General features: G+C 47.2%; 2 long non-coding RNA genes across 2 annotated transcripts in view; one reads left to right on the forward strand and one right to left on the reverse strand.

The window, feature by feature from the left end:
- Positions 1-23,542, reverse strand: part of LOC122682653 — a 277,721-nt gene that overhangs the window by 129,405 nt on the left and 124,774 nt on the right. The window contains exon 22 of the long non-coding RNA XR_006337466.1: positions 8,162-8,235. This is a non-coding gene — a long non-coding RNA (uncharacterized LOC122682653). The remainder of the gene's footprint in view (positions 1-8,161; positions 8,236-23,542) is intronic.
- Positions 17,535-23,464, forward strand: LOC122682655. The gene is made up of 3 exons (XR_006337468.1): positions 17,535-17,671; positions 22,697-22,753; positions 22,876-23,464. It is a non-coding gene; the product is annotated as an uncharacterized LOC122682655 (long non-coding RNA).

Here is a 23,542-nt window from a genome sequence, read left to right on the forward strand (position 1 = left end):
GCTGCAACTAGGACTGGACGCAGTCATATAAATAAATTTTTTTAAAAAAAGAATACTTGGAAAATTGTACTAGGTCATCTCTGTGGGACATGCAAACTAGGTAACGGAGATGTTTTGCAACCTTTTAACCCTTCAGTATTTTTTCTTTTTCCCCCCAAAATTGAAAAGCTGCATTGAACACTGAAGAAGCTGAAAGGTAGAAATAGGGAGAAATATCCTTTGAAGAGAGTTGTGAGCATGCTGTACTTCTTACCTTACACCCAGTCCCCATCCACTGCGCGTGGGGGTTGCTTCCTCTTAACCCCAAGGCACAGAGTGAGGTTTCAAGCTCCTCCTTCAAGGAAGCAGACAGACTTCCTGGAAACTCTGGGGCTATGGAGACTGTGCTGGGCCACTGCCTGAAAGGCACAGGGGAGGGTGACTGCTCTGGGCACAGCCCACACTTCCAGAATGTTTCCTCTGGGCCACAAGCCAGCCACATAGGAGAGTCCCAGTCTGGAGGGCGTCAGGAGAGACAATGGATGGGGTGAACCTCACCAGGGGAAAGTGGGGAGCAGCCCCATGGGGAGATTTTGATCTGCATAAAGGGCCTGGAGAGGAGAGATCTCCAGTGATGAAGTGTCAGATGAGCCAGACTCCCCCGCAACCCAACATCAGCCATGGCCAGAGAAAACCAACATCAAGTTACAGCAGGGTTGCTCCAGAAGCGCCTTTCCTACCTTTTAACTCTTCCAGGCCTGGAGGAGTCAGAAACTCAGTGACCAGGGCCAAAAAGATGAGAAAGATGGGGAAATGAAGAAAGATCTGCATGCCTCTTCCTCTATTCAGAGGTCTCAACTTGAGGCCACCTGAGCTGGGAAGAGGCAAAGCTTTACCTTGAAGTGGAATTTTGACTATTACATGAAACTGTACATTATTTCTCAAAATTACACAATTTCTGAGACCATCTCTAGACTTTTTTTCCAAGAGTGGGAAAGAGTTGCCCCCAAAAGTGGGTTTGAATGGGCAAATGGGAGGAAAAAAAGAGTGTTGTATGTTGCCATCTAATTGAGTAGCAAGTCTTTATGACTTAGAGGCCAAGTAGGAGACTCAGGTTCTATCCCTGGGTCAGAAAGATCCCCTGGAGAAGGCAATGGCAACCTACTCCAGTATTTTTGCCTGGGAAACCCCATGGACAGAGGAGACTGGCGGGCTATAGTCCAGGGGGTTGCAAAAGAGTCAGACATGACTTAGCGATGAAACAACACAACATATCTACCTGCCTTTTAAAATTACAGAAATGATATGCAAACTTGCCACCTCCAAACAAATGTAAACATTATTCTTAAATCCAATGCCCCATTTGATTTCCACCTGTCTTCACTACCTGCAACCTTTATATTCCTATAAAGCATTTACCTATGTAAAGCTTTCTTCTTTCTTTTCTCTTATCTCCTATCGTTTGATCCCTGTGGCAACTCCTTGCAGGAACAGAGTGCAGCGCCAGCTCTGCTTTATCGGGGGTGAGGCTGAGGCTCACGGATGTCACAGATGTGTGCACACCTGCTTGGCGGCAGCCAGAGCTCTGGCCTCGGGCTGCACGGCAATCCTAAGCAGGGACTGGTTAAGCAGCCCATTCCCTGAGGACATCAAGGTTTGTCTTCTCCTCTTTCCTCCCTTCCTCCCGGTAACTCACCCTTTGGAAAGGAATCTTGGTTTGCATCCTTGGTATGCTGACCCGCTCTGCTGCCCCTGCGTGCCTTTCCTGTTAATGGAAGGCCTGGCACCCCTACACCTTAGTCATGCCCAATTCATCTTCATGGACTGGTCAGCCAAGCCAGCGTTTACTCAGGCCTGATGCCACTGGGCAGAGTCTTTTACAACACCAACGGTGACGGCCAATGAGGAGGCTTTTGCTTAGTTCAAGTTCATTGCCTTTTGGCATTGATACCCGATGCCTCTGGGACAGATCCATGGCATTCCTTTATGAGGTACAATGACCATCTCTTGGGCAGTTTGGGAGCCCCCTGGTGTCATTTCATTTGGCACTTAAGGCTGGAAGCCACCCCTGGGCTTCTCTCAGGGTTTGGAAACATCGCCCTGTAGCTCAGAGTGGGCGATTCTTCATTAAACAGCCAACTCTGTATGGTTCTTTATAAGAGGGAGGCTGTAACATGCATGCTGGAAGGATACAGGGGAAAGTTTTTCAGATGGTTACCTTCCTTTTTGGCCTTTTAAAATTCAACTTGAAATTCTAATCAATTGAGGAAATGCCATACCCATTGTTTGGGTCATCATAAAACATCATGGAAACCAATGTATCATCTGGGATTTTCTGGAGGAAAATGAGAACAGGGGTTCCCCCAGCTCTAGTGTCCCATCCAGGCCACCTTTTAGTTGAATTCATTTTCCTCATCCATATGCCCAATTTATATTTTTAAATTCCAAATCGGAATTTCCCCTTTACTAACTAGCCATGATTTGTGATTGGGGTGTCAAAGGACTGTCAGAATACTGCTGTCATTACAAGCATAGCTTTGGAATTAGACCTAAGTCTGAATTTTGGATTAACTACTTTCTGTAAGTGAGAACTTGGCCAAGATTATTAGTTACTGGCTGCTGCCGAGCCTCCATGTTTTACATGTACAGTGGTTTTCAGTGTGAGCCCTGGACTAGTAGCTTTGACGTCAATGAGCAATCTGTTAGGAATATGCCCTCTTCCAGCAACCTACCCCTGGAACTCAACTGAATCAAAAACTCCAGAGGTGGGACTAGCATGTTGAAACCACCCTTCTCAGTGGGCTACCTGGGCCAAAGCTTGAGACTTCCCCCTGCTCTGTATAGTAGAGTGAAGGTCTTGCCTTGATTGGGTTAGAGTTTGTGATTTAAAGAGGGGACAAGCTGTGCTGGTCAGCGCTCTGCCCTGACACCTCTGCCCCGGTGCACAGAGATATGAGCGGTGTGATTCAGTGGGTGAGCACACGACAGGGAAGCGAGGTTTAGCCACATCTTTGTGGCACTGCTGTGCTGGTATCTGTATAAGTGGCTGGGAGACAGTCTCTCTGGTCCTGAGGGAGCTCTAATAGGGAAAGGCAGTCAGCGCAAGGATGCTCAATGAGCACGGAAGATGCTTGGTGAGGTGGAGCCCTTGGGGGACACGGGCAGGCACTGCGGCAAATCTTCACGTCCACACTCAGGTCTTAAAATAACCCTGACGTCGTCTGAATGAGGCTGAAGGCTTCCGGCCCCTCACAAGCTGCTCATCTTGCCGACATCTGGGGGAACTATCTTGTTTCTTTGTTCTCAGTCTCTCTGAACTTGGTTTGCTGGTGGTATTGGCAGGATCTCCTCATTAGGAGAAGGGTAGGGGAAGTCTCCAGTTGGCCCGACTCTCCAAGTATCACACGTTCGCTCCTCTGCCGTGCAGGACACTCAGCCCTGTGCACATAGTTTCTGCATGACCACGGTTCTCTCCGGCAGCAGGATGAACCGCCCCCCTCAGCCATGCTGAGCCCAGGCTTTTCAGCTCCTTTGTAGAGGCATGTGCCCAGGAGGGCAGGGAAGCCTGGAAATGTCTGCTGAAGTTAACAGCGCCCTGTCTGGAAGGCACTGGAGCTGGGGCCTCCCAGGGGGCCGCGGAACCCCCGGTCTCCCAGGTAAAACGTGAGAGCACAGAGGGAGGGACATGTCAGGCGATGCTGACAAGGCAGGATGCCAGCCTTCTGGCTCTGGTTGTGATGAGCAGCAGCCTCCTGCCTGGCCTGCGGTCAACACCAGATCTCTGCTCCATCCAGATCAAAAAGTAGTCCCAAGAAGCCGTGCCTTTTCCCTGGAGTCATCCTCTGCTTCATCTAAGCACATCACATTCCGAGAAAGAAAATGTATGCTCTCTGAAAACCTTCCCCGGCCCCATGAGGATCCAAAAAGCAGAGTGAGAAAAGAACAGGGACTGTTGGACACTGACCTCTCAGCAGACTTCCCTTCAGAAGTGCGACACCCGAGGGAGGCGGCAGGTAGAGACACACAGGCACACGGCGCCTTCTGAGGGTGAAACCCAGATCCCTGCTAGCTTCTCCTCGTATTGTTTCTCCAGCTTTGGCCACACAGGGCTCTCTAATCTCTGTCCTGGGATTCCACTGTGACTGTTTCTCATGTATTATTATTGCTAAATTTGTTGTGGGAAGAACGAATGATGACTGTTATCCTTGAAAGGAAATTCACAATGCAGGTATGGGTTCATTTACATCTCAGCTCAAGTACTGTCCATCCCATGTGGCAGATTCAGGGGAGAGAGGCATGTACATTAAAAACAAAACAAAACTGAGTCTAAATAATGTGAGCCCCACACTTCCTCCATGAGGGTGCTCAGTGTCAGCTACAGGGTGAGCAAGGTGGTGATGTTGGCAAGGGTGGTGGAGAAACACACCCCAAATGTGGTCCATTACCAGAGTTACCACTAGTTCAAAATGAATAAGGGCCCCAGATCTGTGTTCAAGGACCTGCCGATTCCCTAAGTCTCCTCTCTTGCTGACTGCTGCTCCTGATACTCAGTGGGGCATGATGGTACTCATTTTTCTACTAGAAAGAAATAGGACAAAATTTTAACTACAAGTGGGACAATGTGACCAAAAGCAGATTAATGCATGTTTGATTAATTGAGCATCTTGCCCACAGTGAAACCTTGACTAATGAAGAACACACCACGTCCTGCAGGCCAGAGGGAAGGGCACCTCAGCGCTCAGGATTTTATCATCACAGCTCAGACCTGACCGCTTGACCCCTCATCCCTGTACTGGTACTGGACGCTCACCTCTGAGCTGAGAGTTCCAAGGAATTCAGGCTTAAATGCACTGTGGTCCTTCTTCCTTGTTGGTCTCCATGGAGAGAGACATTCGCAGCCAAGTGACACTAAGCCTGGACTCTGAGGAAGCATGAGGGGTGCACACGTAGGAGGATGGCAACCACAGGATATGAGGAAAAGACCCTGCAGGCAGAGGGGATGGCTCTGGGGTGGGTTTGGGGTGGGCGTGGGCAGGAGGTGCTTGGGGGAGTCTGGCTGCACTAAGGATGTCAGGAGGCAGGCAGCGAGGCAAACACGGCAGGCTGGAAAGCTGCCATTTTATTGACTTTGCAAAGGGCAGCCTTAGAGGGTTCCTGGGCCTGCGAATATTAAGATCACATCTGTGTTTTGGGAATGAAAGCTGGTGTCGAGTGTGGAAGGTGAACTGAGAGAAAGAGAGGCAGGCAGCTGGCCAGCTGTTCAGAGGGCCCGAATCACTCTAGGCAAAGCTCTCTTGACAGCACTGGAGACAGGGGTGGACGGCACAAGCTGATGTGGGGTCACTGTGGGGCAAGAGGTTTTGGTTGGGGGTGAAGAATAAGTTGCTGATGATCACGCCAAGGTCGAGAGCCTCTGTTTGTCCATCTCAAGCCATGATTTGTGAAAAATGGTTCCTGAGGGCCTTGAAGCCCTGCAGGTCTTCCCGGTAACCTCCCCATGAAGGTCATGGGCGGTGAGACATCTGAGGGATGAGGCAAGCTTGCACAATCGGATTTTTCACCTGAGCCCAACCCGAGGTCTGCTACCTTCCGTGGGAGGGAGGCACTGAAAGCTTTGGAGAACTAGCTTCTAATTCCATCCAGGAGATTTCTGAGTCACTCTGACGCACACATGGAGTCCTGGGTCCTGTCCAAAGAGGAGCAGGCTGCTGTGAGAGCCATGTCCTGACCAAGGTGGGTCCTCATCCGTAATGAGACAAGCTCCTCGTTCACTGCGTTACTGCCCACTTCTTGCCTTGGGTGCTGCTTAATAAACATAAATTCCTTTAATCCACATTCTAACATGTTATCACCAATTTAGTGAGGATGAAATGGGCTCATCGGACTTCCTAAAACTGCTTTCCTCTCGTTTTGCTCTCAAATTTTGATGAAAATAAATCAGTTGGTATTCTGGTCTACTAGTATTTGCCACTTGATGTGTCTCTCTTTGTAATCTGAGCCATTCTTTTCTTCTCTGACAACTGTCGCGTCCTTCTGAGAGCCTCAGCCCTAGCCTTTTCTCGCTTACTGATGTGGACACCTGATGGAGCCTCTCAACTGGAAACTCACGCTGCTCAACTCTGTTCACATCACTTAGTCGCCCTCGTTAGATACCTTGCTCTAGTGCTTCTGCAGGTTTATGACTTTGGATCTTTGACTGCCATTGTGAAAGGGTTTGGTGGGGAAAGAGGGCATGGAAATAAATGAGCATGTGCTCAAGTCCTTATGTTTAAAAAGAGCTATTTTAAGTAGTTAAGTATTTTGAGCTATTTTAAGTATTTTTCGAAAACTCCATCAGAAACTGAGGCTCACACCACTCATTATTAGAGAAATGCAGATCAAAACTACAATGAGGCATCACCTCACACCAGTCAGAATGGTCATCATCAAAAAGTCTACAAACAAACAAAAAGTCTACAAACAATAAACACTGGAGAGGATGTGGAAAGAAGGGAACCTCCTGCATTATTGATAGGAATGTAAATTGGTATAGCCTCTAAGAAGAACGCTATGGAAGCTCCTTAAAAAGCTAAAAACAGTTACCATATGATCTAGCAATCCCACTCTTGGGCATGTATCCAGTGAAAACCATAAGTCACAGTGGCTAAGACTCTGCACTCCCAAAGCAGGGGGCCCAGGGTTTGATACCTGGTCAGGAAACTAGATCCCACATGCCACAACTACAGATTCTGCATGCGGCAACTAAGACCCAGCACAGTCAGATAAACAAACAAGACAAAGCACATGCACCCCATGTTCATTTCACCACTATTTACGATAGCCAAGCTATGGGAGCTACCTAAATGTCCATCAACGGGTGAATGCACGAAGACACAGACACGCAATGGAATACTACTCAGTCATATAAAAAGTGAAATGCTTCCATTTGCAGCAACATGGATGGACCTGCAGATTATCACACTAAGTGAAGTAATCCAGACAGAAAAAGACAAATATCACATGGTATCACTCATATGTGGCATCTAAAATATCATACAAATGAACTTCTTCACGAAACAGAAAGAGACCCATACAATCAGAAACAAACTCATGGTTACCAAAAAGCAAATGTGGTGGGGAAGGATAAAGTAGGAGCTTGGGATTAACACATACACACTTCTATGTATAAAATAGATAACCAACAAGGAGCTACTGTATAGCACAGGGAACACTACTCAATATTCTGTAATACCTACATGGGAAAAACATCTGAAAAAGAATGGAAGGGAAAAAAAAAGAAACTATTGGTTGCCCAACCTAATACCAAACAGGCTAACTGGTAATAATAGGCTAATTAGCATCACCGAGTGTCTAGAATAATGCCTGGAACCGAAAAAGTACTCAGTAAATACTTGGAGAATACGTATTATATAAAGTTGATGCTGCTCTCTAATTGCTGTGATGTGTGTGTATGTGCATGACTGGGGCAATGGGTAAGGTGAGAAAGGATGGACTTACAGTACAAGGACCCCTGGGTTCCACCCTTGACCCTATCACAAGCCAAGCAAGTGAGTCTGAGGCTCACCTTTCTCCTCTACAAGGTGAGAATAACAACACAACATGCAGAAGTACAGTGAAGATCAGACTTCATGATACTGATAATTTTAATACTAATTAATAGCTACCAGTTCTCACACCTTTCCAAGCACTTCCTATGTATTCTCTTAACTATTCCACACAACAGCCCTATGAAGTGGGTAATATTCACATCTCATCTTACAGATGAGGACAGGAGATTCAGAGAAGTGAGGTTGCTCAGCTTAAGTGCCCCACTACAGAGTGAGGAAGGCAGGTTAAGATTCACACTCAAGTCTACGGTATTTATGACAGAGCCTCAGACATGCTAACTATTACCACTGTGTTCAATAAAACTGAGAAACAATGTCCTGATTAATAATATATATTTTTTTCTGGTACCCATAATCTATGAAAATAAGGTAGCAATAGAGGATTAAAAGGATCCACTGGTGGTAAAAAGTGAACTGGCTCCTTGGAGAGGTTAAGCACACATATGTCTTTTAGCACGACCATTCTGCTGTTCAAAGATCCTTCTTCTCCCTAGCAGTTTTCAAACTATAGAAACCCAGCTCAATGGTTTTCCAAGAGCTCAAAAGATAGCTTTAGGACTCAGATTTTCTCTCACCTCTGATATGTTCCCATTGATTCCATCTGGATTCCACAAGATGACTGCCAGTGGCCTCAGGCTTACACCAGCTCCTGTGGAAACAAGGCCTCTTTTCAGTAATTCTCACAAAGATTTTGGAGTTGAATCTCTCACTGAGTCTGATGATCCCACTCCCAGAACCTTGGTGGGAAGTCTGTCTACATGAAATTATGTACAATTGAAAGAGAAAACAAGATGGTTTCTCCCCAATCAAACTGCTGAGTTCAGGAGATGGAGAAAGGAATGGTGAACAGGCAAAACGACACCCCTGTGAGGGGGTCTGCGAGGTGGGGCCGTGAGCTGGGGTGCTGCAGCAAGATGGAAAGGAGTCAGCGGGACTCAGACCCCTCAGTTAAGAACCACAGGCTCACGCAACTTCCCGTGTGGGGTAGGGGGCACTATTCATGATGCAGAGTCTGGGTGAACAGCCCACTGTGTGAAACGCCCAAGTCCCATTTCAACTAGAGCAAATATGTCCTGATAGGATCCATTGCCTTGAGTTGTTATTGGTCAGCCTCTTGGCTGCACTTTTTGTAACTGAGGCAGGGAGCTCAATACTACTCTTCCCCATCTCCTCGGGGTAAGTCAAGAAAGGCACAGTGAACATTTGGTGTGTGACTGAGTGAATATACTGGGTACAGGGTGCTTGTGGAGGCTACAAAGACGAATCCGAGGTTTTCCACTCCACATTCTCACCACTCATGGTTCTGGCAACCACCATATGTGTGACCATCTATTTAATGGCGGTTTGAATGGCTGGACCATGCTCCCCCCGCCACCCAAATGAGAGCAGAGATTGTATCTGGCTTTACACTGTTACAACCATGTAATGTTCAATCAATACTTGTTGATTTTGGCTGACTCTAAAAAGTTAACAATGCATTTTTAAATTATATAAATAGTACACAAATGTGTATTGGTTGGAAAAATATTCTAACATTACAGAAAAGACTAAGCATTCTCTGACCAATCCCTAATCTCAAATACTCCCCTTCTGGCAAAGTGACAACAGCAACCACAATGGCAAATATCATTTTAGTTTTTTGTTTGTAAGTGAGGCTTGCTTACACACAGTTTTGTGGAAATGTATGGTATTGTTTCGAGGCTCATACCCAGTTCCACTCAGCGTCCTCCAGCAGTTACATCTTATATAACTATACAACAAACCAGGAAATGACATTGGTACAAAGCAGGTATATAGTTCTGTGCCATTTTATCACATGCAGATTTGTGTGTCTGCAACCACAGTCAAGATACAGAATTATTTCTTCAATAAATTATTCCAATTATTCCATCAGTTACTCTTTTATATGGTCCTACCTCCACCTCCCCCTCTACCATTCCCAAACTTCTGCCAACCACTAATCTTTTCTCTATATCTATAATTCTGTCATTTGGAGACAGAATTATACAAATGGAATTATAAATTATACTAAATGCAATCATACAGTATTTGACCCTCTGAGATTGTTTTTGTTCACTCCACATAGTGCCTTTGAAATGGAACCTTTCTTTTTTTTTTTTTTTTCAATATAACATAAATGACATTGTGTTACACATAAGCTTTTTAACTGGACCATGTATCCCAGACCCTTACCTTCAGGATATTCCAACATAGCTAATCCATTGTAACTGTCCCATGATATTCCATAGAGCAGTTTCATGATGCTTTCATAATTCCCCTACTGACTGTTGCCTATGAGCTCTCTCTCCTCAAGAGGCTGCTTACAATGCAGCCGCTTTCCTAGGCTCTTTCACATATAGGTCCACATCTGTGAGTTGTGCTTAACCAGAGGTGGGAAAGCAGATACTGGGGAAAGGGTGCCCCAAAACAGAGTCTACAGGGGAGTCTCAAATTTTTAAACAAGGCATGCGATCAAGTTCTTATGGTTCTTGAATCTCTTTTGCTTAATCCCTTTGCTAGGAGGTAAGGTTTCTTCCCACCACCTAGAAACATGAATGAAGCTGAGGTGATGGAGGAGAAAAATCAGTGTTTTCCCAGTTGCCCACCATTGTTAAGTGAATAAATTCCATGGCAATAACTTCTGCCCCCCGTGCTCTAGAAAGATCCCCTAAAGACACACACACAACCCCCAAGAGACATAGGAGTAGATGACAGGATGCCGATCAGCCTTCCTTTGCTTTCTCTGCAGGTATTAAGACCATCTCTCTGCGTGACGAGCGGGTGGAGAGATGTCCCACAGTCCCGTGATGAAGTGCTGATGCTGAGGGCCTCGGGTGAACAGGGTGGCAGTGAGACCCTGGGAATTCTCCTGTGAGACAACTCAAGTTACAAGCTCTCAGCTCCATCCTGACAGAACTTGACCATGGTTTCCAGGCCAGAAAGCTTTGGCAAGCCCCAAGCCCCAAACTCGGGTACTCGGGCCAGACTGATTTGTGAAGACTCAAATTCCTTCTCCGCCTCCTCCCTTCTCGTGCCATGCTCTGAGCCTTCTGAACAAAATCTTGGGCCTGTTACTCCTGTCTGGGAGGCTCAGAATTTTAAATTTTTTTTTATTCTTTGGGAAAAAAAGGGGAGGGTGCTCATGTTAATAGACAAACCAGGAATCCAAACTGAAAGCAGAGGCCATGTAAACAAAACCCTTTTATGTGGTGGCTCCAAATGAGTTTACTTTAACAAAAACAGGACAAGTAAATAAGTGAGGTTTACAAATATAAACTGCAAAGTTGCTGAAGTGTGAGATAAATTGTCTAAAGCCCTTCTGTTTAAATTCTATGGCCTGGCATTTCTTCTTTTGCGTTTCTATCAGAGAGAGTCTGGGGTGGAGAGAATGTTCTGTACAAGAGAAAAGAATTTCTCAGAGTGGGGCCAAGATGTGACCTGATTAGGGGACTTCCTGCAGGGACCTGCCAGGGTCGGGCTCTCCTCCATCCCAGGGCACAGCGAGATACCTGGCTGGCAGTAGCACCTGAGTCCCCCCACCCCATGGAAGGGACTCTTCGAAACATCTTGTTCTGTCAATGTGACCCCAGAAAGCAATGCTGTGCTGGAGGTGGGTAGGGATAACAAGAAAAACTCCATCAGATGTCATTGTTACTTGAAGGGAAATCTGCTGCTTTTATCCACCAAGAAGCAGAGGGTGTGCCCAGCAGGTGGAATTCATTACGAAGACTAGCGTCCCTGCCAGCAGGATTGGTAACCTGGCATTCAACCACTCTCCCAGGGAAAAAAATCTAAACATGGCATGAGATTTCATCTGGGTGGTTCTGAGACAGTCAACTGGATCAGGAGGTGGGGGTAGGGGTCAAACCAGTACAAGGAGTGTGGGAAGCAGGCAAAGAATGGTGGGGTGGGAAGGGGGGTGGTAAGAAGACCCGTGTGCCCTGGTGTGCGAGTGAATGTTTCAACATCTTGCAGATGGGGGAAGAGTCCTGATTTGTTTCTGGATTTCCATGGAGTAAATACTTCCAGCAAGGGCAATTTCAAGTCACCAGTGGGAAGTCACTTGACTCACAAAACTCTTGAAAACTTAACAATCAGCTCTCCCTAGCTGATTGAACTGGCTGGTATGAACTGGCTCTGGCAGAGCAATGCGTGCATGGGGCAGGAAGTGGATCTCAAAAGCTTGGGGTGAGAGGCAAAGTGGGGAGACTAAAGTCTGAACTATTTTCCCAATGATTTAGAATGCCCTATGTTTCTTTTCTTTATTATTATTATTATTTTTTTTAATTTTTTTATTAGTTGGAGGCTAATTACTTCACAACATTTCAGTGGGTTTTGTCATACATTGATATGAATCAGCCATAGATTTACACTTATTCCCCATTCCGATCCCCCTCCCACCTCCCTCTCCACCCGATTCCTCTGGGTCTTCCCAGTGCACCAGGCCCGAGCACTTGTCTCATGCATCCCACCTGGGCTGGTGCAGCGCGGGGCGCGCTCCATATTATTATTATTTTTTAAAATAATGCTTAGAATGTTTGTGTAACCTCTGATGCTCTTTTAGACTCAATGGCTGGATTGCATTTTCTCCAGGTTATTGATATATTCTATGCCTGGCACGTAAGAGGGGCTCAAAACATTTTATGATTGGTCTAAAGGTCTGATGGATGCTATAATTAATAAGAGTACCCACTATGTGCAACGCACTGGACTAAGTCCTTGACAGGAAGTATCTATCCATCTTCATTGCCAGCTTCTCAAGTCACGATAGGTGGATCACATGGAGAATTGATCACATGTATATTTACCTGGGCTGTGCCCCAGATCTTCATTTAAGCAGGCTTTCCACATGGATTTTATACTAACTGAAATTTTAGAACCACTTTCTGGTGGGGGAGATCTTATTACCATTATATAGATGAGGCAATGGAAGCTAGTAACTTTCCCAGGGTTGTACATTAGATAACCAGTCCAAGACACCCAGTTAGATCTGCCAGGTGTCAATATTAACCAGTAGACTAGATGGGTTCCCATAAGACAAAGCCGAGTAATTGGATGGATGAATGAGTGAGTGCCTGACAGATCTCTCCACACCAAATGTTCACCGTGGAATTCAAAACGTGAACGTCAAAGAAGGGGAAGCCAATAGGGGTCAGTTATACTAATTTGGGGGCAAGGTGATGAGGCTTAGAGTAAAGATGTTGAAAACAGAATGTAAGACATTGTGGTAATGATTCAGTGCTTCGCTATGTATCAGGGACTGTGTGAGTTTTGCATCATTGCTTCACTTAATCTGTATAACAACTCAACAGGAGAAATGCTGTCACCCATGCTTCACAGTGTGTGATTCAGAAAGAATAACCCATTGCGTTCACCATTAGGAAGCAGAACAGCTGGGATTAGAACTCTAGACTTCCTGAGTCTGTGCTCCCTGGCTTCTGATAAACAGGGATTCAAACCTACTCACTGAGACTAAAGAGGAAGGTCAAAGCCAGCCTGAGGGAGGGTGGGGGCAAGTCTTGGGAGTGGGCTTCCTGACAGGTCTACCAAGGAGGACCTTCAGCAGTGACTGGAAGAAGCTGAGTGGAGGATAGCAGGTGTCATGAGCACCGGGAATATGAGCCTGTGTCTATCTGGTTCTTGGAAGATGTCACTGAGGCTGGGGCATCCTCAACTCTTGTATGAACAGATGCTAACTGCTGGTGAAATATTTTCTTACAGCTCTTCAGGAGTCTAGGTCCTGAATTTTGTCTTATCTCACAGCCAGGTACAGGTCAAAGGAAGCTTGGAGCATCTCTTCTTGGAACGGAGGCCATTTCTTGGAGATGAAGGTCATCAGTGGTGATTAAAACTTCAAAATAAAAAGGAAGTGCCTTCTGAAGAATGTTCTATAATTTTTCCCCCCTTCCCCTTCTTCATCTTTCCCACTCATAGTTGTGCACAGAGCTAATGACAAAGGGATGAAAATAAAAGTCTTGTTGGCCGGAAGAAGCACATATTTGTGCGGTGGGGAGAAATGAGTCGGAGAGCCTGCCTTCTGCCAGGAAGACAGGCTTCCTGGGAATCATCCTTCTCGAGTAAGAGGGTTTGGAATGAACACAACATGACATAATTAATAAGCAGATCAGTGTCTGCACACAAGCTTTCTTTAAAGAATGTCTAGGATTCTGTGGGTGGGAAGAAGCCAGGACAGCAGGCGAAGGGTGAAGAGGAAGGGGCGTCCACCAAATGACTCTGCCAAGGCCATGCTTTTTATTGATCTGCTCTGGTCCTGGTCTTTCCTCAAGCACAGGAGTCGGGGTGGGGCAGGTGGGCAGTTTTCCTGCATCACCCCTGGGCTTCTAAACTGGTCTAATCTCTCTGGAGGGTAAATGGGTAAAATGTCACCATCTCTAATGAATGCCCACTGCTGACTATCATAAAACCAACTAGGGTTTGGGAGCCGTTTGTTACTGTAGGGTTATTTAGCCCTATCCTGACGGAAGTAGTAGATAATGATGGACATTTAAGCAAAAGGTATTTGCACCCTACAAAAGAATCTTATGTGGCTCTAAAATTAGGAGACAGTTGCACATTTGTTTAAAAAAAGAAGAAAGAAAAGAAACGTTTTTTGGTCACACAGCATAGCACTGGGACTTCAGTTCCTGACCGAGGATTGAACCTGTGCTCCTCGCATTGGAAACAGAGTCTTAACCACTGGACCACCAGGGAAGTCCCAGACAGTTGCACATTTATTCATGTGTAAGGTTCTCTGAAGTGTATTTTCAAACAGAAAAGCCATGACACCAAAGAGCACACAGGGCATGGTTCTCCTTTGCTAATCTAGACGCGTGACCTGCAGGTGCTGCTGGCATCCAAACACGACTGCACAATTCCCTCCCCTCCCCCGGCACTGTGTCTCAGCGCAGTTCAAGGGCCCTGGCCCTTACGTGCACTGCATCATGATTTCAGTTTCTCCGCAGCTCTCATCTGCACACACCACAAACACCCAGAAAATCACAGCCTCTGAACATCTTATCTTTATACCTCATGACACACATCACGCATGGCGCTCCCAGCACCATCACCATCTCACTGGGCGTGGAGAGGTGGGGAAAGGACCTTATAGGTTTGGGAAGATAGCTTCCCCAACTCCCTGTGTGGCTCATTTTTTTCTGTCCCTCACTGTGGCACCTGGCAGCCCAGGATTTGTGAAAAGATGGCTCACGTGGGCTACCCCTTCACACAACTCTTTTTATCACATGTTGTCCCCAAATACCACGGCTGCCACTTAGGAAGTAAACCTTAACTCAGTCTTTGGCACCCTCACCCCTTTCAATAGCACTGATGGCTAAAGTGACTGGCGTATGGTGTGGTTTTACTTCCCCAATTCTCGTGGCATTGTATAGGCAAAATGTGTGCTATCAGGGGGTTTGCTTATGCCATAGCCAAGCATCTGTGCTTAGTTGCTCAGTTGTGTCCGACTCTTTGCCACCTGATGGACTGTAGCCTGCCAGGTTCCTCTGTCCATGGTGATTCTCCAGGCGAGAGTACTGGAGTAGGTTGCCATACCCTCCTCCATGGGTTCTTCCCAACCCAGGGATTGAACCCAGGTCTCCCATGTTGTGGGCAGATTCTTTGCTGACTGAGCTACCAGCGAAGTCCTATTTATTAATAAATGCAGGTCTCCTTGGCCTTAGGAAGACTTAAAATAATACTAACAGCAGGCGGCACTATTGGTAAAGAACCCACCTACCAATGCAGGAGATGTAAGAGACGCTGGCTCGATCCCTGGGTTGGAAAGACCCCCCAGAGAGAGGAAGGAACCCACTCCAGGGTTCTTGCCTGGAGAATCCCATGGACAGCAGAGCCTGGTGGGCTGCAGGCCATGGGATTGCAGAGTTGGACATGACTGAAACAACTTAGCACACTAACTGCACTACTAATAGTAATCACTGAGCTGGGCGCCCGCAAAGCACGTCCTGGACAATCAGACTCAGCCTTCACTCTGTGTCTCTTTGAAGGAGCAAGACAATGACCTGCACTCTGCAGATGAAGTTGCTGAATACTAGGAGGTGAAGTTGATGAGCCAAGGTCACTTAGTTTGGAAGGGATAATGCTGAAATTGCAATCCCGGTATCTTGGCCTCTGGATTTTGAGCTATAATTCACCACTCTGGGTCCTGGGCTTGTTAATGGTGAGACACGTGCTTTGACACAGTCCTCACTCCCCACCACGAGCTCCCCCTGGATCTGAGTCAGTAGAGGCAATGAGAGAGAAGAAATTAAGAAATAAATCATCAAAGGCATCAAGCTCAGCATGGCTCTCTCTCGGAACCTCCTAAAGTAAGATGGCACAGAGCCTGCCTGGCTGACCATGAGCCATGCCTCCAATCATTCAATTGATCAAACACATCTTCCGCCTATGCCTAGTGGGTATTCTGCGTTATTACACAAGGTGGATTTCAAACGGAACACACAGGGACCCATTCCTCCCCTCCTGCATAAGTCCTTTCCCTCTCCAACAGTGTTTTAAAAAATGAAATGGGGCAAAAATACCAGTAACCTAGCAGCCCTGCCCACAACTGGTCCGTTTCTCTTTGGCCTGAAGTATCTCTCTCTCAAAAGCCAGTGGACAAAGAGCAAAGAAGACCATGATTTTTAAATAATCTCACCTTTTTTTTTTTTAGTTTTGCAACCTTCACAACAAGGCCACTCACACAGCCCAGTTGGAGAATCCTTGCCTCCATCCCACCAGTGAAGGTGAAAAAGTGGCTTCCTTCTCTTAGAACCAGGCCCAGACACCTTCTGACGGCTGATAGGCCCCTTGATAACCTGGTCTGTGCATAGCTGTCACCGCTGGCCCTGCCCAGTAACTATCTCTCTGCTGGACTTCTCTCAGCTCCATCCACATACTATATCCTTCCCAACCTCTGAGCCTCTGGCTGCATCATCTCCCCATGACCACATGAAGACTACATCCACCCCCTTACTCCTTGACTATGTAAAGGGAAGTCATCCTTTAGGGCTGACACACAGCATACTTCCTACAGGAAACCTGGGTTGGCTGCCACCTTCTCAAAAACCCTTGCATGGAGTAAACATATTTCCATCCTATCTTCCCAATTCCTCAGTACGTTTTTACTAAAATTATAGGGGCTGACCACAGTTTGACTATTTGACCCTTTTATGCTGTTCCCTGACCTTTTTATTCTTAAAAGTGTATCTATAAAAATTTGTTTGTGAAAAGAATCTCTACTTGAGAGGAAGTCCATGACACCACTGATGAGTTGACTGTAAGAAAAAATTAGAACATGTGTAGAAGGAAGGGGTTCAGCTGTGGGGGGCGGGGGTCAGCCAGCTTCAGCATCAGAGACAGACATTTCGGTGCCCAGTCTTATCTCTGACACTTCTCTCCTGGGCATGGAGTGTTTCTCTCCCTATACCAGTGACAGCAAAAACGCCTGAGCTGGGGATCACTAGGTTTGTATTTTCCAAGGCTGAGTTTTCCTCCCCATTCCTGCTGATGGAAACTTGTGCTTTCCTCCTGGGTTTTCTCTCTGCTCCTCCACCAACTCTGCCCAGAGCCCACAACCCCCACAGCCCCCCTCGTGGCCGCCTTTCCCACTGTCATCTGAATGCATCGCTTTTGGCCAAAGCAAGGCTCTTTCTGGCAGTCCTCAGATTTCCATCACTCCGAAGCTCGCCTCGCGTGTGTTACAGACTCACAGAGTCACCAAACACAGCCCTGTCCCCTGCCCCAACCTGTCACAAGTCCAGGCCACTGATGAAGTGAGGGACCACCCCAGAACCCACTTCCGAGCTCTTGCCGCCGTCCCTGTCCCCTCAAGAAGGATGACGCAAAGGGGGCATTGTGCCAGTCTTTGTCTGAGGAGGGCCCTCCCACCACACTGCTGCTGTTGCCATTAAGGACCGGCTGAGAAATGTTTATATTAATTCAAATGCTTGTTGGGGGCGGGAGTGCAAAACCAAACACCGCCCGCTGTGGACAAGTTGCAGGTGTGCTGCGGGGAGAGGATTAGCGCCCCTGTGTACGGCCTTGTTTCTGTGGTGACCACACGAGCTGCTCTCCTTGGACACGCTGAGGTAGGCTTGGATTTGCTGTGCTGGGTCTGGCAGCGTGTGAGCCTCTTCCGGAAAGCCTGGTGTCCGTCCTCCTGTCTGTTTTGGCCTCTGTTTCCCGCTCTGGCTCTCTACTCTTCCCTCCCACCCCGTTTCTCTGTGTTTCTCTCTCTGTCTCTCACACTTTTTTAAGGACAGTTTCAGCCTCTTAGGGCAGATGTAAAGCACCCTATACAATGAAGAATGTGTATCTACAAAGATACAGCACTCTGCATTGCACCAGAGAATTGAGTGAGTCCGAGTGGACAGGTATTTGAGCTCGTTTATGGGCTGAGGCATTCCGGCAGAGTCACTTGGGGAGCGCTCAAGATTCTCCTCAGCTGGCGCATGACAGCTGCAGTGTGGTCACCCAGGGGCCAGGGCCACCCCTGGGCAAACCTGCTTGCTCCTGACCTGGGCTGATCCACCAGACATCCCTGCCAAGCCTTGGTCTCTGCCAGGTGACCGTGCTCACGCTCATCCGCACGCTGAGCATCGGTCTGGTTTATAAGGCAGCGCTCCTCGTGTTCACTCAGCCTCGGTGGAGCTGTCTGGGGCATGATGCACTCTGTGCCAGGAGAGCTGGGAACGTGAGTGAGTGTGCCTGGGTGTGCGTGGGTCCATGCACTAGCATGCAGCTGAAGTGCTCTGGCCCGAACAGCTCCACATTGTGTCCGATCTCACCCTAGCCAGGTATAAATATCTGTCCCTGGCCCAACGGTCTCTCTTCTAAACTGGGACATGCCCTCCAAACTCGGTGAGACAGGAAAGAGCCCCAGTGTTCCCAGGGCAAGGTGTGGGTCTGAGGGTCCGGCTTCCTCCTGCCTCCACAAAGGGACCTGCCCTGCCACTCTCAGCCCTCCAACCTCTTGTGGGGGTCGCGAGGCCTTCGAAGAGTCTGTCCCCATGTCCCACAGTGTCCATGTGCAGGAACCTAACACTTCTGGCTTCTGGGGGCTGGGTGATGGGGGACCCTCCCCACAATGGGCCACTATGCTCTCCAAAGCCCCCAGGAAGGCAAGTGAGGGCTGGGCACAGGCAGCCCCTCTGTAGGAAGATGAAAGCCCCTCCCTCGTCACCCCGACCACCTCCTGCTTTCACACCATGGAGGCTGGGCTCTTTGATGAAGTCAGTGGCACAAAGGACCCTGTACAAGGCTCACAGAGGTGGAGTGAGGGCTGAGACCCCGCTAGCACGGGAGCCTGGGAAGAGGAAGATGTTGGAAACTGGGAAGGCCCTTCTGGGAGCTTGCTTTCTCAGAAAAATTCCTCAGGAGCACAGAAAACATTTGGGCCTTTCTTTCTGTGAAAAAAGGTGTTGCTTCACCCTTATATGATGGATTTTGCCCTCAGCCCTTGTAGGGTTACAAGAGGATCGGGGCAACCTTCAGGGCTGGCCCCCTGCGGCCCCGGCTCCATCACCATTCCCCTGTCTCCTGCTCCCCAAGGCTAAACCCTGTTGAGTTTAGGACCTTAGTTCTGAGAAATCTGTGTCTTCTGCTTTCATCTGGACACACTTACATTCCTTCCTCCCTCCTGAGTCTAGTGTGCAGTGTCCAGCCTCCAGGGAAAGTGGGAGAGACAGCCTTTGTATACTTCAGTCCCTTCCAGATACACACCATTAGCACTGTTGTGTGCACGGGATCCTTTCAGCATCTCCAAAGTCAGGTCTCAGGTCTCATCTTTTCTGGAAGTGCTTTTTTTTTTTTTTTTAATTTAATAATGCTGCTGAGGTAGGTGCCTCCTATACCAACTTTCTGAAAGGTATTTTTTTTTTTTAATCACAAATGGGTGTTGAATTTTATGAAAGACTTTTTTGAAACATATAAACAACTCATACAGCTCAATATCAAATCAAACAAACCAATCAACAAATGACTAGATGATCTAAGGAGACAGTTCTCCAAAGAAGACATACCAATGGCCAGCAGCCACAGGAAAAGATGCTCAGCATTGGTAATTATTTTTTTCCAGGCAAGAATACCAGAGTGGGTTGCCATTTCTTTCTCCAGGGCGTCTTGCTGACCCAGGGATCGAACCTGGGTCTCCCGCATGGCAGGCAGACTCTTCACTGTCTGAGCCACAAGGGAAGCTCTCTGGTAATTATTAGAGAATTGCAAATCAAAACTACAATGAGGTATCACACACACCAGTCCGAATGGCTATAATTAACAAGTCTACAAACAATAAATGCTGAAGAGGGTGTGGGGAAAAAGTAACCCTCCTACATTACTGCGTGTGTGCATGCTTAGGCACTCAGTCATGTTCAACTCTCCTCTGTCCATCGAATTTTCCAGGCAAGAATACTGGAGTGGGTTGTCATTTCCTTCTCCAGGGGATCATCCCAACCTAGGGACAGAATCTATGTCTCCTGCATTGGCAGGCAGATTCTTTACCACTGAGCCTCCTGGGAAGCCCCCAACCCTGTTAATGGGAATGTAAATTGGTAACAGCCACTATGGAGAACAGTATGGAGATTACTTTAAAAACGAAAAATGATTACTTTAAAACCAACAATCCCAATCCTGGGCATATATCTGGAGAAAAACATAATTTTAAAAGGAATATGCACCCCAGTGTTCATGGCAGCACTATTTACAATAGCCAAAACATTGAAACGACCTAAAGGTCCACTGACAGATGACTAAAGAAGATGTGTTACATATATACAATGGAATACTATTCAGCCATGAAAAGAATGAAACAACGCCTTTTGCAGCAACATGCATGGACCTAGAGATTATCATAGTAAGTGAAGTAAGCCAGAGGAAGACAACCATAATATGATATTGCATATACTTGGAATCTAAAAAAAAAGTTACAAATAAAACATTTAAAAAACAGAAATAGAGTCACAGACATAGAAAACAAATGAATGGTTACCAAAGAGGAGAGGGATAAATCAAGAGCTTGGGGATTAACACATACACACTACTATATATAAAATAGATAACCAACAAGGACCTACTGTATAGCACAGGGAACTACATTATCTTGTAATAACCTATAATGGAAGAGAATGTAAACAAAGAAGAAATATGTATATTTATATATGTGTGTGTAACTGAGTCACTTTGCTATACACCTGAAGCTAACACATTATACATTAACTATACTTCAATAAAAATTTTTTAAAGTAAAATGCTCCACTGAAAGGAAGGAAAAATAATGATACTGCTGGACTCTTGGCTGCTTAGGAGCTCGCTAACCTCCCTCTGTTCCAACCAATACAAAGTAACCCAGTGTGCATTTACACACCAGCCACGGAGCACTTGAAATGCAGATCTCCAGGCTTCACTCGGGGATTTCGATTCTGTAGGTCTGGCAGGGTCTGGGAATCTCGAATCCCTCGGATCCTGCAGGGATTCCTGTGTAAATGGTCACCAGATCCCTTGGGTCGTGAAAAGCATGACATCATGAAAGTCACAATACCTCCCTTCAAGGACTGCCATGAGCACTAAATGATGTAATGCGCATTAAACCCTTCGCATGGTAACTAGCACTTAGTACCTAGTAAATGCTAAAGTCAAGTCAGAGGCTGCGTCAGTAACATTACTCTATCGATGAGGAGATACTTCGATTATTTCCTCTCAGCCCTAGATCACCCTAACTTGAAAACACACTCCCTCTCAGTCACAGCATTCCTTTATTTCCTTCTGTTTCTTTAGGCTCCGTTAGTATTGCTCACCTCCTAAAACAGCCGTGCTGCCAGTTATTTTTGCGTGGGCTCCCTGCTTCATCTCTAAAAGGTTTGTCACAGCTTATCTCCATTGAGCCCTTTCTAGAACATTAGCTGGCTGGGGGCATGGACTTGTGTAACACACACAGAAACTGTGAGCGGCCCAGCCTCGCAGTCTTCCTCACCTGAGGCCCAGGACTATGCCTTTGACTCAAGCCAAAGACTGATTCTGACGCTTCCCAGGTATCTACTGCTTGCTCTAATCCCCACTGCCTGCAGCTGATGACTGTGTCCACAGTTATCTAAATTAGGATACAGGTGGGAATAGCTCGAGACTTGACGACATCCCCCAATTCCAAAGCTGAGTATATGACAGCACCTCCTGCCTCTATCTGTCTGTCGGCTTCTGGAGGAAGCGGTTGGTTTCTCCATCAAAGCAAGGGGCCTGATAGTGGCTGTGGGGGGTCCCGCAGTTCCAACCTGGAGCTCTCCCATCCTTCTCAGCTTCCACAAGTGGGTGTCCAGTTGAAAAGGACCTTCACATCCACATTCCCTCCCTTATTTAGTTCCTCTGCCCTTTGTTACTGGCGCCTGTGTTGTTTCTTTCACTGAAATGCCAACATAAGTCCCAAGGTTTAGCCTTTCCAGTAGATTGCCGTTTGTCCATTTAGACAGACCCACTTTAGGGGTTTTTCTCAGAACGCAGACTAACTCTCAAGGACTCTGTATTGAATTTGGAGACCAGAGATTCCAAAGAGTAGGGTTGATTTGCCTTGCTTTGCTCCCTGTTGGTTATTAGCAAACCCACACTTTCCACCCACCTACTGCTGCCCTTCACACTCCATTTCATTGTCTTACGGTGAAGTGAAAGTTGCTCAGTGGTGTCCGACTCTCTGAGATCCCATGGACTGTATAGTCCATGGGATTCTCCAGGCCAGAATACTGGAGTGGGTTGCCATTCCCTTCTCCAGGGAATCTTCCCAACCCAGGGATGGAACCCAGGTCTCCCACATTGCAGGCGGATTCTTTACCATCTGAGCCGCCAGAGAAGCCCCTATATTAAATGATCATGCTCTTCTATTTGTATGCTTGTTTATTGCCTCTCTTCCCTCACAAAGCTGTGTGCTCCATGAGAACTTCTGCCCTTTTTTTTTGCTGCTGTTTTACCACACAGAACTAGACGGGACACACACACACATGCACTTATTCATTCGTTTACTTATTAATTTTGAATAAATAAATTGATGAAGCAAGAAGGCAGGATTATACATCTATGAATTCCCTGGCCAAATGCCTTACCTACACTGATATCCTACTATTCCTTTCCTACAGGGATTTTATGCAAACAACCTCCCAGAATGAGCTGTGAGGACACCCGAGTCTTCCCAGGTAGATACACCCCCGTCCCCTTGAGACAGAGAACCGTCTGTTAGGGGTGAAGCTGGTGTGATTGGAGGAACACCAGGAAATGTAGCTGATCCTCAGAATAACTTCCCAACCTCTCTGAAAAGGGGAAATCCTTTTGACTCAGACGGAGAGAAAACCTCATCAGGAAGAAACGACTTGAATTTCCACCAGCTAACAGGAGATGGAGGGTGGCTTTGAGATGGAACATCTTGACCAGCCGGATTTTCAGAGCTCATGGACAAGGCGAGGGCAGCGTGCTACCAGGCAGAGGCTGGAAAAGCGCCCGGTGTGAGAGGTCTCCCCACACGTCACATGCCGCTTGTGTGACAGAACCGTCCCTCTCATGAGCCTGCTGACTGAACTCTGAATTTACATTCCAGGCAAGCAAGAGGCCCAGGGTCAGACCCTGGCTTGGCTCCAGCCAGCAGCCGGTTTGGGAAACTGGGTGCAGGGGGATCTCAGACCCTGGCCTGGGGACCCCCAGGGGTGGCGCTGGGATGCGCTCTGGGTGGGTGAGGGCTACGAACCATTTCCCCACACCGGGGTCAGTGCGGAGGCCTGGGCTCCATTCTAAGGGATGGTGCCCCGGGGTGGGGGGACAGGAAGGAGGCTTCCCCCAGGCCTGCGATGGGGGGCTCAGTTTATGGGGCGCCTGTGGCTTCGCTTGTGGGTGGAGAGGGAGCCGTTAAGAGCACTGAGCTGATGTGGACAAATAAAGATTTCTTTCTGAGGCTCCTTGTGTGTTCTTCATCCCCAGCAAGACCACCACCC

This window comes from Cervus elaphus, chromosome 24, assembly GCF_910594005.1.
Source record: "Cervus elaphus chromosome 24, mCerEla1.1, whole genome shotgun sequence".
Taxonomy (NCBI): domain Eukaryota; kingdom Metazoa; phylum Chordata; class Mammalia; order Artiodactyla; family Cervidae; genus Cervus; species Cervus elaphus.